The sequence below is a fragment of the Colobus angolensis genome, unplaced genomic scaffold (assembly GCF_000951035.1).
Source record: "Colobus angolensis palliatus isolate OR3802 unplaced genomic scaffold, Cang.pa_1.0 Scaffold203, whole genome shotgun sequence".
NCBI lineage: Eukaryota > Metazoa > Chordata > Mammalia > Primates > Cercopithecidae > Colobus > Colobus angolensis.
Window position 1 is genome coordinate 4,383,809 of NW_012115189.1, and position 18,271 is coordinate 4,402,079.

At 39.8% G+C, this 18,271-nt stretch overlaps 1 protein-coding gene across 3 annotated transcripts in view; it reads right to left on the minus strand.

The window, feature by feature from the left end:
* The window catches only part of BACH2 (BTB and CNC homology 1, basic leucine zipper transcription factor 2), a 370,236-nt gene that overhangs the window by 214,539 nt on the left and 137,426 nt on the right, over positions 1–18,271 (minus strand). The gene's annotated exons all lie outside the window — the stretch shown is intronic.

The window sequence follows — 18,271 nt, forward strand, 5'->3', positions numbered from 1 at the left end:
CAGCCATCCCATTACTGGGGATATACCCAAAGGATTATAAATCATGCTGCTATAAAGACACATGCACACGTATGTTTATTGCGGCACTATTCACAGTAGCAAAGACTTGGAACTAACCCAAATATCCATCAATGATGGACTGGATTAAGAAAATGTGGCACATATACCCCATGGGATACTATGTAGCCATAAAAAAAGGATGAGTTCATGTCCTTTGTAGGGACATGGATGAAGCTTGAAACCATCATTCTCAGCAAACTATCACAAGGACAAAAAACCAAACACCACATGTTCTCACTCATAGGTGGGAATTGAACAATGAAAACACTTGGACACAGGAAGGGGAACATCACACACCAGGGCCTGCTGTGGGGTGTGGGGAGGGGGGCAGGATAGCATTAGGGGATATACCTAATGTAAATGACGAGTTAATGGGTGCAGCACACCAACATGGCACATGTATACACATGTAACAAACCTGCACGTTGTGTACATGTACCCTAGAACTTAAAGTGTAATAAAAAAAATCATTGAAAAAATCACTATAATAGCTAGGAGATGACATGCCAATATGAATTACTGAGGCAAATTAATTAAATCCACTAAAGGTCACATCCTAGGAGATAGAACATATTAAACTGAGGAGGCATCTTCCAGGCCCACCTCTCCAGCTCTACCCACTTCTTGCCACTAAATAATAACTCCCAACAGCTCTATCAGGAATGGAAACAAACACAATGAACTGGGGCATAGTAAACTCAATAACAAGACCCCACTTTAATGTCTATATGTCTGTATTAATTCACGTACCACATGGTTTTGTAATAAGAAAGTGGGGTGGGAAGGAGAGTGGGGTGAAGTTAATCCTGCGGGCCTCAAGTAGGACACACCAGAATGGGAGCCAGGTTCATCTTTTTGAAGGATTGCCCGTTCCACCTCATCATCTTCCCGTACACATGCACTTTAAGCAAGATGAATAAACAGGATATGCCTACTCGACTTCCTTGTTTGCTCTCAGGGTGACTTCACTGAAAAAAAAAAGGCATCAAAGGCCTTTATGAATCTATCACCAGATTTTTCAAAAGTCTGTTTACAGTGATTCTGAATGCCCACGGCTAAAATCTGGAATTTTTCTCTCCTTTTATCCTTTCTCCACTCTTTTCTTCTTTCTCTATGTCTTCTAGTAGTCCTCTGCCATGTTCCTCATGATTATGTTTTATATTTAATGTTCCACGTAAAAAGTGGTGTAGTTGAGCTGATCACTGAAAGAGCTAGATAGACCTAACACGTGATCATAATTTAGTAAGAAAAGGGAGGGAGAAGTTGGGGAAAGGTTCCCCATAGGCTGTGTGTGTGCACAGTGACCGGCTCCCTGAAGACACTCAAGCTGATTACGTGGTGCTGTTGCTTACAGACCAGCTGCTGCCTCATCACCTCCAGGCCTCCACGCCCGACCTACTTTCTGATAGAGCAGAGTTCATTTGTTAGTTCTTTATGCAATAATCTCCCTCCCTTTTATTCTGGGGAGCAGGGGGGGGAGTTGGGGATATTCAACAGTCCTTCAACTGTATTTGTGAATGAACACGGTAAGTGTGATTGTGTAACAGTGTTCGGAGGTGTCCTTATCTTCCATCTGAACACTACCAGTTGTACTTTCCACACAGGTGGCAGTGGAGGTCCTCTAATTCAAGTAAGAAATTCCTTTTAGCTAATGAGACTAGAGAAGTAAAATGTAGGAAATGGAACAGGAAGATAAGTGGCCATAAAATCTACAAGATCCTTGTTTCAGACAGTTAAGCCAGACTCCAGATAATAGACACTCCCCCCAAATCAGGGCTTAAATAACATGGAAGTTTATTTCTTGCATGTAAAAGAAGTCAGGGGCAAGCAGTCCAGGATGATACGGAGCTTCCTCATTCATCAGGACCCAAGCTCCTGTCAGTTTTCGTTCCTACCAATCCTAGGATACAGTTCTCCTCCTCCAAGTCCAAAATGGTGCAGGTGCTCCAGCCATCATACTCATGTTCCAAATAACCACATGAAGAAGGGCTGAAGAAGGGTGCGGCCTATCCCTTTAAGACTTCCTAGAACTCCGATAAGCACTTCTTACATCTCATTGGCCATAACTTAGTCACATGGCCAGCAAGGCTGGGAAACACACTTTTGGCTAGCAGCTCAACTATACAAGGGATTCTGCTAACTGGTAGACAAACAGAAGAAAGCTATTTGGTGTCAAACTAGCAGTGTCTTCCATAATGAAGGCTTTGCAAGCTTCCTTATCTTCTGAGGCTGTATAATAGGAAGATTAGCAACATATGCAACAAATGGAAATAAAAAGAACATGATTACAGTAAACTACAGTAATAGTATTCCATTGAATTTAAGGAAAATGATAGATTTTTCCACCTCAAAAGACACAGGGATATTTTCTAATGATTTAATGTCATTCACAGGAAAAGGGTAATATACCACATGGTACTACAGAAACACCTTCACTGAGCCCAGGCAGCAGCAAACATTTTCAATTAATAGGTTTGGACAATGAAATAGACATGAGATCCTCTAACTTGTATGTAATATTAATTCAGACACATGAGGTGTGAGGAAGGATGGAGATAAAACAAACATATTGGACAGCAATAAAATGATCATGCTAAAGAGTTACTTTGAATTAATTAAGACACCGTCACAAGGGAATGATAATTGAATAATTCCCTAAGATATAATGAAAGTATTCTTGGTTGGTGTGACCTGGCAACTTATATTAAATACCTTAAAATTCTGCAAGTTCCTGACTCAGCAATTCTATTTCTAGAAATATAACTTAAGAAAAATAGCCATAGATACACTCAGAGACTTATCTATGCAGATATTCATCAAGGTTACTTATCATAGTAAGGAAATGAAAAAACCTTCAATATCTAACAAGAGAGAACTGGCCAAACAAAATGCTAGTTCACAAGTTCTAGTGCAGCCATTAAAAATAAGGTTAAGAAACTTAAGGTATGGAAAATCATCATAATTTTATAACATGTACAAAGTAGTTTATAAAATAAAATGTATTGTGTGATCCTTTTTTTTTTCCCCACTCCCCCTGGGATGGAGTCTTGCTCTGTCCTCCAGGCTGGAGTGCAGGGGGCGTGATCTTGGCTCACTGCAACCTCCACCTCCTGGGTTCAAGCGATTCTCCTGCCTCAGCCTCCTAAGTAGTTGGGATTACAGGCGCATGCGCCACCACATCTGGCTAATTTTTGTATTTTTAGTAGTGACAGGGTTTCACCATGTTGGCCAGGCTGGTCATGAACTCCTGACCTCAAGTGACCGCCTGCCTCGGCATCTCAAAGTGCTGGGATTACAGGTGTGAGCCACCGTGCCTGGCCCTGATCCCTTTTTTGTTTGTTTGTTTTTTTTAACCAATGAATCTATATTGCCATATATATCTGAATATAAGGTTGCCTCAATAAATGATCTCTCATTTACCAATGAGAATACGAAATAACAAAACAAAACAACAATAACAAAAAAGACAAACAGCTTTGCTAACTTGAGTATATAAACTCTGAGGAATGTGATAAAATAATCATCTTCTTATGACACCTAATTTATTAATTTAGTTGTATATACATACTTCAAATTAGATTTTACACATAATAGGTTGATTTGTAAATGTTTTGTGAAATCATATTAAAAATTTTATTCAGGCTGTGTGCAGTGGCTCTCGCCTGTAATCTCAGCACTTTGGGAGGCCAAGGCGGGCAGACCATTTAAGGTCAGGAGTTCGAGACTAACCTGGCCAACATAGCAAAACCCTGTCTCTACTAAAAATACAAAAATTAGCTGGGTGTGGTGGCTTATGCCTATAATCCCAGCTATTTGGTGGCTGAGGTATGAGAATCACTTGAACCCATGAGGTCAAGGCTATAAGTGAGCTGAGATCGCACCACTGCACTTCATCCTGGGCTTCAGAACTAGACTCTGTCTCAAAAAAAATTTTTTTTTTTTGAATTCAAACGTTTCACATTCATCTTCAATGTCTTCATCATTGTTAGAATGTCTTTCGAGTCATCTAACACCTCTCATTGTCTGAGATAGAATCTTTGACTTAGTATGTGATGCTGTCACTGGAAATTTGATCCTGAGTGGGAAACATCCACTTGCATCATATTAAGAAAGCTGGTGTTATCATTTGAGCTGTATGTGATCTCTGCTATTCAATCACTTACTGTATTGTTCTTCAAAGTGCTCTATATAAAAAAGACTTGCTCAGCATGGCATCCAACCCTAGGCTGTGGGGTCACATCTTTAGGTATAATGGCTAAGTTTATGTTGAATTTCAACACTTATTTTTATAGCAATTCTATCAAGTAACCTCTATAATCACCCAAGTTGATTGAGGTGATTTCAGGATAATTATTTCAGGACTTTTTGCCCAAGTAGTACTTTGTTATTCAAAATAAAGTAATAGAGGAGTGTCCATAATCTGAGAGACTTATAGGGACTTGATTATAAGATGATGCCCACTTCAAGGATAATGTTTGGCCAAACAAAACCCCCTTCTTGCCTTATATTCAGACGTATTTCATGTATACACAATGAAAAAGAGATTATAGACAGAAAATCTCTATAAAGTCTACAGTGGTTACTGCTGGGTAGGAAGATTTAAATATAAGAGATTTAAATTTTCTTCTATTTGCTTCTATTTTCTAAACTTTCAGTGAGTAACAGTGACTGTGATATTAGGGAAATACTATTAAGAATAAAAAAGAAATAAAGGAAGAGACATCATATAAATAATACATTGGACATGATTAGAGGCAGGTTAAGCTAGCCTCGGGTGTGATTTAAGGTATTCCAGCTAAAAAGAATTCCCTATTGGCATGAAATTTGTCACTCTTCTGGATGACAGCCAGTTGCAAGTTAGTTAAAATGTAGATGTGTTTCTTAGAAGGCTAACTCATTTATCCACTATCCTCCGTTCACTGTAGATTCATTTATCAAATTCGTTTCCATCCTCAGACAGGGTCTGGAGGGAATGAGACAGTGACAGGGGTGGGTCTGCTTTATATGAAGCAAGATGATCAGAAAGGTCAGGCACCAGACACCCCTTTCCTTCTATTCCCCACAAAGTCTTGGCAGCTAGAGAGTTGGGGAATAGGACTGAGACGGTACAATGAAGGAAAAATTAATAGTAACATTAATGACATATGAAGGCAGTGTGGCTTGTGGTTAAGAATGTAGTCTCTGGAACCTGCCTGCCTGCTTGGTTCAAATCCACCTCATCTGCCCATTATTGGTTGTGCGACATTGGGCAAGTTACTCTCTCTGTGCCTCGGTTTCCTCATCTGTGGAATAAGGACAACAGCTTCCATTCCACAAGGTTATCTGACCCACATCTCCCTGCCCTAATAGGAGGAGCAGGAAAAAGGCCAAAGCCTTCAAACCTTTCATACTGACCCCAGTTTGCCTTTCTGGAAGCATCTCTTCAACACTTCCTTCTGAGGTACCCTGAGGCTATTCCATGAACCCCCGTGCACCTCCACATCCTCCACTTTTGCTGGCATTCTATCTATCTAGAATGTGCTTCTCCTCCTCGGCAATATTTTCCTTATCCTTCATGAAACAGCTGAAACGTCAGCTCCTTGAATAAGCCCTGACTGAGGGCTGCCCCAATTGGTTGGTCAACAAATACAAATATTAAGAGCCTACTCTGTGTCAGGCACTGTCTCAGGCACTTTAAATACAGCAGTGAATAAAACTCCTGCCCCCACTGTGCTCAACACTCATAAACATGAACTCTTCAGCATCTCTGTGGAGATCAGCTATAACATTACTATATATGTTATAGAACTCTTTCCCCTGTTAGAAGGCACGTCTTTGGAGAAAGGGGCCTGATCTTACCTGTCTTTAAAGTTTCTAGTGTCCAGCACAGAACTTGGTACACTAAGCACTTAATAAGTATTTGCTGGATGAATGTCATCCTGAAAAATTTTCATGCTAGGAAATGCTCACCTATAACTACTTTGATGGCAACTCTAAATAGGAATATAGAGATGATTCATCTAGAGATATATTTTTTTCCTTTATTTAAAAAACTGATTCCTATGGCTTGCCTTCTGGGAAAACCACATCTGTTAATTGTGTACAACACAAAGAAAAGTTTATTTATTTAGCTCTGGATCCCTGTAACTTTGTACAGTGCTGTGTAATCAGTAGACACTCAATAAATGTTTGCTGAAGGATTGGGGAGGCAGGGAAACACAGAAAGAGGGAGGGAGGAAGGAGAGAAGAAAAGTTTGGGAGTCAAAAGAAGAGCTGGAAGAGAAAGAACATTATCCCTGAGGCCAGTAAGGCACTGGCAGAGCTGCCATGGGTCTGGCCCCAGAGGAGGAAAGCAGGGGTTGAGCGAAAAAAGGGAGATCCTGGCTGGGCCTGCCCGCATCTGGGGCAGGTTTCACTCCTCAGGTTCGGGAAAGCACCTTCAGGAACACCACCGTTTCAGAATGACAGCCCTGAGATATTTAAACAATGACTGGGTGAGTAAGCCCCACTGAAGAGAGTAACAAAACCAATTTCTTACAAATATTCTAGAAGCAAACATAAATAAATCCATAATCCTTCCTGACACACTCCATTTGGGGAGTTAGGCCTCCTATTCACCTACAATACAGGTGAGTAAACACAGGTTTTTCAAAAGAAACAGAAACATGCTTATGTTGAAAGATCCCAGAGAGCTATCATCCTTGATTGTAAAGCACTTCTCTTCCATTAATCAACTTCTCTTTCATTTATTTGTCTGGATTTTACCAACCAGACAGATGGGAGCAGAAACACCCTTGTAGACGAAATCACTATTAAAAAAGGATACAGTTCTCAGAGATCGTGACCTTCCTGTATCACTCTCTCACACAACTCCCTCCCACCCTCCAAATAAACCACATATAAACTGAGATTATGGTGGTGATTGCAGGTGCAGTTTCAGGGTAAGAAGAGACTAAATCAGACACTACATGTGGGAGAGATAAGCGCATACTGCCTGACACATAGTGGGTCCTCTTTAAATGTTTAAAGAAGAAAAAAGCAACAAAGGAAAGAATAGCTCATCTAATCTGTACTTGGAATTTCTCAAATTACTCATAAGAGCACTTAAAAAAATCCAGAAAGACAGAAAGTATGCAACCCCTGTCAAAATAGTATTAAGTGCTGAAACACAGACAAAGATAGGTAATTAACTGCTACTAGCTTAGATGAAAATGTCTGCAATCTTGTTTAAGTGCTTGGGTAATATAAAGCATTTGGAGATAAACTTAGGAAGATGTGGGGGTGGCGAGTGAAGAGAAAAAGTGTTTACAAAACTAGTACATAGTCAGCTTTTTACAAACTAGTTCACACACACATAAACTTTCCAGTGAAGAGTTTAAAATAGGATCAAAGCTCTCCCACAATGATGGAAAAATGCTTGACAGGGCTTCTTGAAGCTCCTTTGAGGGTCTCTTTCTGCAGATATATCCTTTAAAATTGTGTGAAGTGACATTCTCCCAGATATGACTGATGTGCCAGGTCTTTAAATCAAATCTTTCATATTATAATACGTGAACACATTAAGTCTCCCTCTGACTCATTTGGACACCTTGACCCACTCCACTACGAAGAACAGGATAGCATCTTCCGAAAGGATATGATTGGATTTGCACAGAGAGGAAAACACATGGGTTTAGGTAAGAAAAGACAGTGTAGAAGGCAGCTGGGGAGAAACTGGCAGAGGAAGACGATGTCCTTGTGTGTCTGGCAATGTCATTTGTGACCTTTTCTCTTTGACTTCCAACAACACTTTATATTTTCAACGGTGTAACCAATCACACATTAAACTTCAATAAGAGTTTGAAGCTAGAATTTTTGCTTTAAAATTTTTACATTAAATTCTATGTGTAGACTTATGTGCATGTGCACAGAAAGATAATTCTGAAGAGGTGAAAGATGAATAATTTATTTTTAAGATTAAATTTAGGGGTAGTGAGATTTGGGGTTAAATCTCAGCTAGAATCAATATTCTTTCATCACCATGTGTGACCGCAGACGACCCGTGGACGTGATGTTACATGACTGTGTTGAACTCCATGACATAATGTACTGACCAAGGTCATGACTCTGATTCCTATGGCTTGCCTTTTGGACAAACCACATCTGTTAGTTGAGCACAACACAAAGCAAAGTATATTTATTTAACACTCTCTCTCTTGTGTGCATGCGCTCTGTGTATTCATCCTCATTTTCCAGTGGTGTCTGTCCTCAAGGACTAAAGTTGATGATTCTATATGATTCTGAGGCACAGATTCTGTCACTGGCATATATGAAAGTTTCCTAAAATGAAATATAAAGTCAGAAGTGTCTGAAATGGCTTTAACTACTCCAAGACCCATAACTGATGGTCAACTCTTCCAAGACCTTGTTTCAAACAAGATGATCACACGTACTTAAATAGATGACTGGTCTCAACACACACACAAAATAGAAAATTTAACAATTAGTAGGTGAATTGCTTCAACGTGAATAATCAAATACGTTAATACTTCTAGGTAAACCCTTTTTCATCTCTCTTTGTTGTTTCTTAAGCACTCAGGATATTAGGATTAAGATTTACTAAAAGATAGGATAACGTTAAATTAATGACTTGTCCTGTAAGGAAAATCTGGGAGTAAACTATAAGAAATAACTTCTAAAATTAACTTAAAAAGTGGTTTGTGAATGAAGATTAAAACTATTCATTTCAGATATTAAAGCCAATGACAGTGAAGAAATAAAAAATCTTGCAGTAGCCTCCAGGAGACATAGGATAAGTCAAAGAGAACATACCATAGTTCGATCCTACTCTTTCATTTCTACTGCTACTTAAAAAAAAAAAAAAAGAAAAAAATTTTTCCCAAAAGGGTAGAACATGGCAGAAATAGTAAATACCAAACCCAGCAAAAAGAGGAAGTTGGTTTCTTACATAGAAATGGGTGACTTGCTATATGCAATATTAAAAAAAAAAAAGCCATTGCAAGAAGGGGCAGTAATAAAAATAAATTATTTCCCTTATTGCAAAGCATGTGAGGGTAGGAAATTGACCCAAACTGCCAGAGAATGAGGAAGCACTCTTTTCACCCTGTCCTCAGAATGTTATTTCATAATTTATCCCTTCCTCAGATGGCCTTTTTCTGCCACGTCCCTGCTCTCTGCTCTTCAGCTGTCCTCTCTCCAAACTCCTCAATTAAATTATCTCACGTTTTTCTCTGATCTGCTGTTCGCAGCTTGTCACATCACTATACCATAAGCCTTCCCACATGCTGCCGAAACAGTACACTTGGAGAGCCGTTCCGCGGCAGCTACTCGCTGGTATCCCGGATTCCGGGTGCACGAGGGTACCCTACAACAGTAGCTTCATTGTCTAGAAGGAGCAAGGCCAACGCATGCAGTCTTCTTCTAAGGAGCATATGGGTTCACATCCTTAAAAATTAGGAAATGTGCTATGATCAACCTGTTTAAGCAACAACCCATGTGCCAGATAGTCAATTAGAAAAACAAATTGTGCTTGCCTTCCTCCTGTTGTACAAAAGAACAGGCAGTTTTCTCCTGAGCACTGGAATTGAAAAAATAAAGTTACCTGGTTATCACAAGTGCACAGCTTTTTATCTTGTTTTGGTTTCTGCAAATAAATAAATTGGGTCCGTAAGACATCTTTCAAAAAAGGATGCTTCAAAAAATGTTTACACAATACTCTATCTAGAATGACATGAATTATCCAAAACAGTAATACAAAGAACCTACATGCCAAGTTAAAACATTACATCAAAAGGCCAATAACAGAGAAAACAGAAAATCTTGTTGCAAAACGAGATGAGATTACAGAAAGACACACAGACGAAATTCTCCAGTTTGATGAGACAGAGGTACAGAGAGGCTCTTCCCAAAGGGTCTAACTTTAAAGGAATAGCTTATTGACTTAAAGGTGGCAATTTATAGGAGGCAGAGGAGCTAGTGGCTGATAAACAGCGAATCATCATGCACTAGCCAGGAAGATTTTCCATTCAAGGAGAGTTTAAAAACATAGGAGACTTGGAGCCAGATCCACCCAAGTGAGGAAAAATGTTATTTTTTTCTCTCCCGTGCCCAAGTAGGACTTACTGGTCTAATCAGAAACCAGGTGGTCAAAGCATCAGACGCCCAGAGGGGAGGAAATGAACAGGTCCATCCTTTCAGCTGGGAAATCTGACAATATTGTACCAAATACATTAAAAATATGCATGCCTTTCTATCTGGTAATTCCATTTCAAGGATAAGTGAAAAGATAGATGCACAGAAGATGCTATTTGCTGCACTTTTCATAATGCTCTGCCTTGCTTACAACAGTGGAAAAACCAGACAACACCTAAAATGTCCAGTAATAAACCATGCAGCATTCATACATGGATTCTAGACAGATAACTGAAATGATGCTCTATAGGAATATTCAAGTGACATGGTAAAAATTCAAGAAATTACAACATTTAAAAGGATGTCACCAAAAAGTGGGAATGTAATGGTTAAGTGTCTGTTTTACACACACACACACGCATACACGCACACATAAAGTCAGGACTGTAAGACACATTCAGGAATGGTAAAATTATAAGTGTTTTAATTCTTCCCTTACCTGCCTTTTTTTGAAACATGTTTTTTTTTGATAAAGAGAAAAATCAGTAATAGCTTTTGAAAAAGGAACACAATCTGGTGGTGGTCTTGTGTACAGGGACCTACGAAACACCAGGGCTAGAAGGGCCTTCTAGCTCCTTGAGCCACTTCCGTCATTTGACAGACAAAGAACCAAATGCTTCCAGAGTGGGAAGGTTTTGACCTCAGAAAAGCTAGGTAAGGCATCCCAGCAGGCAGAACAAGAGAGGGACACAGGCTGCTAAGGGTTGCCCCAGCAGGGTTGAGTAAGTAGGTGCAATGGAAGTGATGCGGATGTATGATTTTAGAGAGTGAGTTCAACAGAGTTGTGAGTCCCAGGTGATGCTGGGTTTGGGAACAAGAACAAATAAGAACTTAAGAAAATTAGTACAACAGAGATATGATAAGGGGCAAGGAACCTACATTTTTTCCAGCACACTTCCATGTAAAAGCTTCATGTTTACTCACGTAATGCTCAAAAGAATTCAGAAAATACCAGTACTCCCAATTCACTGTTAACGACACTGAAGTTAAAATAACTAGCATTGGTCACAGGGCTAGCAAGTAACAGAGCTATCATTTGCTTTCAGGATAAATTCCAAAGTCCATCTTCTTCCCACCGTGCTACACATTGCCTCCTCTGATCTCCTGAAAGGAATACCTCAATTTATACAGGTAACTTATCAGCTGAGGCATCTGGCGTTTCAATTGCATCAAACATCTCAGTTGTTGAATCAATAACATGGGGGATGCCCATCGTAAAACCCAGCATGAATGAAACATTACAAAGGATATATTCATGGAACTGGAAAGGCCTGTGCATGATGGAGAGAAGGAAAGAGTGGTATTACAAAAATCTAATTTCTGGATATACAGGCAGATGAAAATCTTTTTATCCTGCTCTAAAGGTATCAAGAAACTTGGAGTCCTTTCCTTCTAAAACACAGCCTGCATCTTTCACTGGGTTCCAGTTAGTCTGTCCTTGAACTGCCAGAAGTCCTTAGCATTAACAGTGAGCTGCTGCTATCCTGGCTATTATTTAGAGGGGAACATAAGAGCAGGCACTGCAATATCACCTCTCTTTGGTCTGGGAAATGGGCAGCAGACAGTCCAGATGCCATTAAATGGGAGGTCTTAATCACCTATTGGCTACTTACAGAAGCCAAGACATGATTACTCTCCTTCAAGCCCCCAATACTTTTCTCACTGCAAGGTTAATGAAAACATTAGGTCTCCTCCTCTTCCCTTTCTTATTGTTCTGATCATCTCTGAGGGGTTTTATTAGCACCAGAGCCTTCTCTGTAGTTATCCCTGTCTACAGTGATAAGCAACCAAGCCCACCCCTGCAGTGATGCCAGTGTTTATAATCACATGCACTACTCTAGTTTGGACTTTTACTGGACAATTGCTGTACCCTCCCAACTGGTCTCCTTGTTTCAATTGTCCTTTTACACCATCAGCAAGACCAAATAATAATTATTTTATAATGGATAAACCCTCTTCAATGGAGCCTCAGAGTCTACTGAGTTAAAGGTCAAATTCTTCCATGCAGTTTTCAAAGTTGCCTGCAGTATAGTCCAAATTTTACTTTCTAGTCTTATTCATATCTAATATCTAACACTTATCAATTACTAGGGCCACTTCATTAGTTCAAATGTCTTGCGAAGCAGACACTAACATGGGATTCGATGTGCTAGAGATTTCTTGGGGAAGGGTGCAGGAGGAGGCAAGAAAAGCCTTCAGATCGAGATGCAGGTCTGGTCCCTGGGAAGGAGAGGGGGAAGGAAGGAGGACAGGCTGTGAAGTGTCTTGGAGTGCAGCATAGTTCCAAGAAGAGTTTAGCCATGTCAATGGGGAGTGCTTGAGCCCAGGTTTCTCAATGGAGGACCCCCTGTGTTGCTGGAATGGGCATGCCTTACTTAGCACCCCCACCATGCATGGTCACTGACTGGGAGCAGCCGTTGGGAAGCACAGCCTTTGTGCCAAAACAGTGGTGAGTTCACAGGGGCAGCAGCTAGGATGTCAGTCAGTCAGTCAGCAGTGTTCCCAAAGCAAGAGAGCTGAGCGGTGCATTTTCATGGCTACCACAGTCACTGTTTAATTTACCATTAAAATGGGACACTTTTATGAGTAGAAGAAGGAGCTATCCTTACACCAGGAAGATAGGTAGAATTAGGGTCCATCTAGGCAAACTAGAATTTATTGTCACTCTATGGCAGCAGATGCATCAAAGGGCCTACTCAATGTTTACTAGCATAGATCTTTCCACTTTTTGGCATTCTATCAGTTTGGAACTGTTTTATAACACAAACCATGGCTACAGAAATTCTAGCTGTTTTAAAACAGACAAATGCCATCTTCTGAATGTCATCTTTTCCTCCTTGGAATCATTTCATGTGTCCTTTTCCTGAAATACTGACCCTTTCCTGCTATATATTTTATTTTTTGAGACACAGTCTTGCTCTGTTGTCCAGGCTGGAATACAGTGGTACAATCACACCTTACTGTAGCCTTGACCTCCCAGGCTCAAGTGACTCTCCTGCCTCAGTACCCTGAGTAGCTTGTACTGCAGGCAGATACCACCACGCCTGGCTAATTAAAAGCAAATTTATTTTATTTTATTTTATTTAGACATAGGGTCTCAGTACATTGCCCAGGCTTGTCTTGAACGCCTGGTATCAAACGCTGTTACCACCTTGGTCTCCCAAAGTGCTAGGATTACAGATATGAGCCACCACGTCTAGCCTCTGCTATAGAGTTTAATTTTGTATTATCTGCTCCTGCCATAAGACAGTAAGATCCATAAGGGTAGGAACTATGTGATTTTCAGTTTTTCCCCCTTTGGTTGACTAGCACATCTTGCAGACACAGTGGACACCAACAGAAGGCATACTCCTAATTCTGTAGTGTCCCAACTCCAACTTCCTTACGGCTTTTCAGTTTTAAACAAATACTTGAGCCATCTTGGATTTCTTAAATGCAAATTTTTCCTATGTCTTTATAGTTCAGACAGAGAATTCAACTATCAGCCAATCTTGGTGAATGAATTCTTTTACGATTTGTTAATTACTTTGTCCTTTTTTCTGCTAAAAGCCTACACTGAATTACTTCAACTTTGCCTCAAAAGAGGACTAACAAATTGCTGAATATAATCTGCACTTTAAACAATAAAGCTATTAATGGCATTTTAGCAAGAACACCCATTATTTTCTCTGCAGCAATAAATCAGCATTTCATCTGTTATAAATTGCTTGGTCAGCTTCAAATGGCTTTAGAATAAATCTCTTTCTCCTTTCTGCCTCTGCTGTCTATGATAAAGAAAGGAGGCAGAAGGTAACCCTGTGTTCTGCATTCCCGGGCATATCATTTTCATGCTGCACGACTCTGTAATTTATTTCTAGTGATAAACGTCTTGTAGTGCTACACTGGCTGCATGCTCACACATGTTCAAACACACACAGACACAGGTAACTCTTCAACAGTAATGCTGAAATGAAGAGGCTTCCAGGTGAAGGGAGCAGTGACTGTATGGTAAAATTTTGATGCCAACTGCATATTTTAGTAATAGGGCAGCTGTAAAAACAAACAGATGTTCTAATAATTAGACTATTTTTCAGCCCCACCTCCAAAATATGGGTAAACTCCACAGGATGATTAGCTAGGGCACAAAGTTGTCTTGTTAATATTAGGCTATTCTACATTCACATTTCTGAGAAATACACTTAATAAGTTTTAGTTTTCAAAAATCGTTTTCATCAAAAGTCTTGAATGTAGCATAGTATCACAAAGTAGGTGCCTAATAAATATTTAAGTGAATGAGTTAACAGAAAAATGCCTTTCTTTTAGTCTGTTTAATGCTTAAGTCACATTATTAAGTGTTACTCATTCATCACAACTAAATACTAATATGTCATCTATATTTACTACAAGTTAGTCCGTCTTCTCTAGTTTATAATTTACTGATACTTGGGGGTTGTGTTTACTATCAGTTATAGTGCTAACATTTCAAACATAAGGAGGACTTTGTGACTATTATTATGGATAATGGTGATTAGCTGCCTTTGGCATCCTAGGCAGAGTGACAGAAAACAGACTTAAGCTACAGCATGAGGGATTCAAGTTAGATAAGAAAGGGAGTGTTCTCATATCAAATCTAACTAAGCACCAGAGTGGATGAATGAAAGGAGCCATGAAATATTCTTGGAAGTTTTCAAAAATAAGATGAAATCTCACCAGTGCATATATCATTAAGCATGCCCCCCCCATGAAGATGAAGGAGGAATTGGTTCTAACAGTCTGTGACAGGCAAGTATATTTATTAAGGTTATATCTACAATACAATTTTCCAGGGTATGGACATTTCATGTAAACTACTGGTATCAATTCATAGTCAAGATCATGAATCACATGCCCAAGTGGTGATTGTAGTTCTTTCATTTACTAGGTGACTCTGGGCAAGTCACTGTACATCTAAGATCCAGATTCTTTTCCTAAATAGGAGTAATCCTACTTCTAAATACTACTCCTCAAAATAGATTAAATCAGACCTTGTTGGGTAAGTTATACTCTGAATAAATAAGCAGTAGAAAATCTGATTCCTTCCATTTCAAGTCATTTCTATACTATACCCTCAGTTAATGTCCTGAAATAAACATCTATATATAAAGAAGAGTTTTTCTTTTTATCACTCTGGTAACAATTAGAAAAGAAACACTAACAGGTAAATTTTAGATTGTGGCAATTAAGTGAATAGCAATCTGATAGTTATAGGATTCAGTTTCAAAATCCAGGCACATTCATGTATTTATACCAATCTCTCTCCATGCTAATATTCTTACAGAGGAATTTTATTATAACATAGCCGAATCTATCATTTCAATATTCCCAGGCACAAGGCATTGAGGAAATAAAACACTCCTTCTATGTTATGGAACTTCAAGAAAATAATTCTTTCCTAACCGGTGGGGTACATTTTCCTTCTTGAGGTTCGTAAGACAAATTTTGAAAAAAATCTTGGTGCAGACTATGCAATTTACGCTTAAAGTATTGTAACTGCTTTTGTGTTAGGATTCATATTATGAGAAAATTCACATATATTACCCTTTTACTGCTCGGATATAGATCTATTTTGATTATGGTCATTGGAGCCTAAAACATCCACACCCTAAAAAGAACATATCATTCCAACCTCTATCTCTTTTAAAATAGGGGCTTTGGGCTATAGCATGTTTTTCTCAACAGCCCAACTCTCTACTCAGAGATACCACTATAAAAGCTGTATTTTGGCTGGGAACGAGGGAGGAAACAACCCTAGCTATTTGCAGAGTAGAACTGCAGGTTCCATTGTCAGAAAAGTGCCAGAAGTAGAGGAAATGCAGGTTACAAAGCACACAGAGGAAGAGTGATAGATGAGATGAACAAAATTGATTTCTGGAGAGAATCAGATCAGGACAAAGGGTAAAAATGTCTCAAGAGCCCAATCACGTCAAAAAGATCAATTTTTAGGAGAAGTGTAGTCAGTAGTGCCTTAAAACAAAATTAGAAGTGGAAGCAATTTTGAAGGTCATTTGAAGAGTGATCTACTCCTTTTATAGATGAGAAACTGAGACCTAGAGGGAGTAGGTGACTTTCTCAAGGCCACTCTATACTAGGAGGCAACAGACATGTGCTGCACAATTCAGAGTAATGAGTGGCAGGTTCAGAACCCAAAAAGTTAATAATGAGCCAGAATAGCCCCTTTCCTCCTTAAAGGACCCTCTCTCTAAGTGCCCCAGCCTTGCTCCTAAGGAGCACCACATCTTCTGAATCTGGCGAGTGATGGAGAACAACAGGCCAGGACCACTGCTCAAAATGTGTTCATCCTGATGGCCCTAGTACTAGCCTGCCTTTTGAATAGCACTGTGCTAGTCAGTACCGGACAGGAAGCACAAGTGTTACTTTGGCAGGGTCCTGTCCGTGGAAAGAGACCCACTGAGAGCCTCTTGTCTACAGCCACAGACAATGGGATATCCCATATGCTGGCCCCTCCCAGTCAGCTACCAAGGCAGACTGCGGAAAAGGGGACAGACAAACTGGCAGGGAGAACTTGAAGCAGGCTCAACCATAAGTCAGGTCGCACAGCAGACATGAAGAGAAGGGGGACTGCACGGGGAGAGCTAGGGATCATAAATCCAGTGCTATTTGGGGCGGAGTGTCTGCGATCTGTAGTTTATATGGATATAATAAGCTCCATGCCTAAGACACCGCAGCCCCAAACAACCACCACCAAAACACAAAGCACATGTTTAAAGGGGTGAATTACCCACATTAGGTTTCTCCACATGGCTAGACTAAGAGGGCTGCAAAATCCATCACTGTTATGGGCTGGAAAGCCAACCAGGAGAGCCTTCTTAGGACTTTTAAAGGGAAACATTCTGGATGAACCTCTTGCTCTTGTAAGAAAGGAGGCTAGTTATGTTTAACTATAAACACATGGCAGTAGGTGTCAGCGATATGTTCCATTCGAAGACTATATAATAAACATCATTTTTGGAAAAGGAAACTAAACTAAGAATAGATAACCTGAGAATGCCATACAAGGGCTAGAGCAACTTCCCATCCTTTTGCAAGCATTTAGCAATCAGATTTTGCCTTTAGCTGAACTCCTTTCATTTCATGCAATATTTAATTTACACAGAGATGATTCATTTGCAATAGTAAATCATCACAACATTCTGCAAAAACAACAACACAACAATAACAAAAGACTAGAAATATAGGAGGCCTACAATGAGCACCTAATTTAAAACTGCAACCTCTTCCTATCCCCAAACTGGCCCTCCTCTTTCCTTCTCTTCTTTTTAATTTTTTTTTTCCGAGCAATTACCACCTTCTAACATACTATAATTTGCTTGTTTGTTGCTTATTTTCTGTTTTCCCCCAATAGAATAGAAGCTCTAAGAGGGCAGAAATTTGTGTCTGTTTTGTTCACAGATAGATACATCCCATGCATTGAGAACAATGCCTAGCACAAGTAGGTATGCAAAAATGCTGGCCGACTAAGAAAAAGTCATGGATGGGTTGTCAATATTGCATAAAGTCCTATTCTCAGATGACAACTGAGGTGGCCTCATCACTAACTACAAGGGATTTTTTTCCCCAATGGAAATCACCAAAGTTTTAAAAAGACTGGAATTCTGAGGTTGGTGGGGGAGTTCTGCTATCTGATGGAGCAGTGACGCACTTGAAAAGTTCCAGGGGACCTAATCCCAATGTGCGTGGGGCCCAACCTCATGACCAGCCTTGTATATCTGGAGGTGTGGAGGGAAACTGAGGCAGGTGTGGAGTGGTATGAAAAAAAGCTTCACAAGAGTTTTTCTTTATAGCCTTACAATTTTAATACTTTGTAGAGCGCTTCCCAGGCATAAGCAACACTTCCACTATATCTTACTCTACTCTCATAACAACCCCTGAAGGCAGTAAGAATTATATTCTGAAACTTGGAGAGTGTGCCACTTGCCCAGGGTAGTTGGCCAAAGTGGGACTGTTCCTATTTTGGTTTAAGAATACCAGTTTTTGGTTACAAATTCAGTCCTTTTTCTGCATG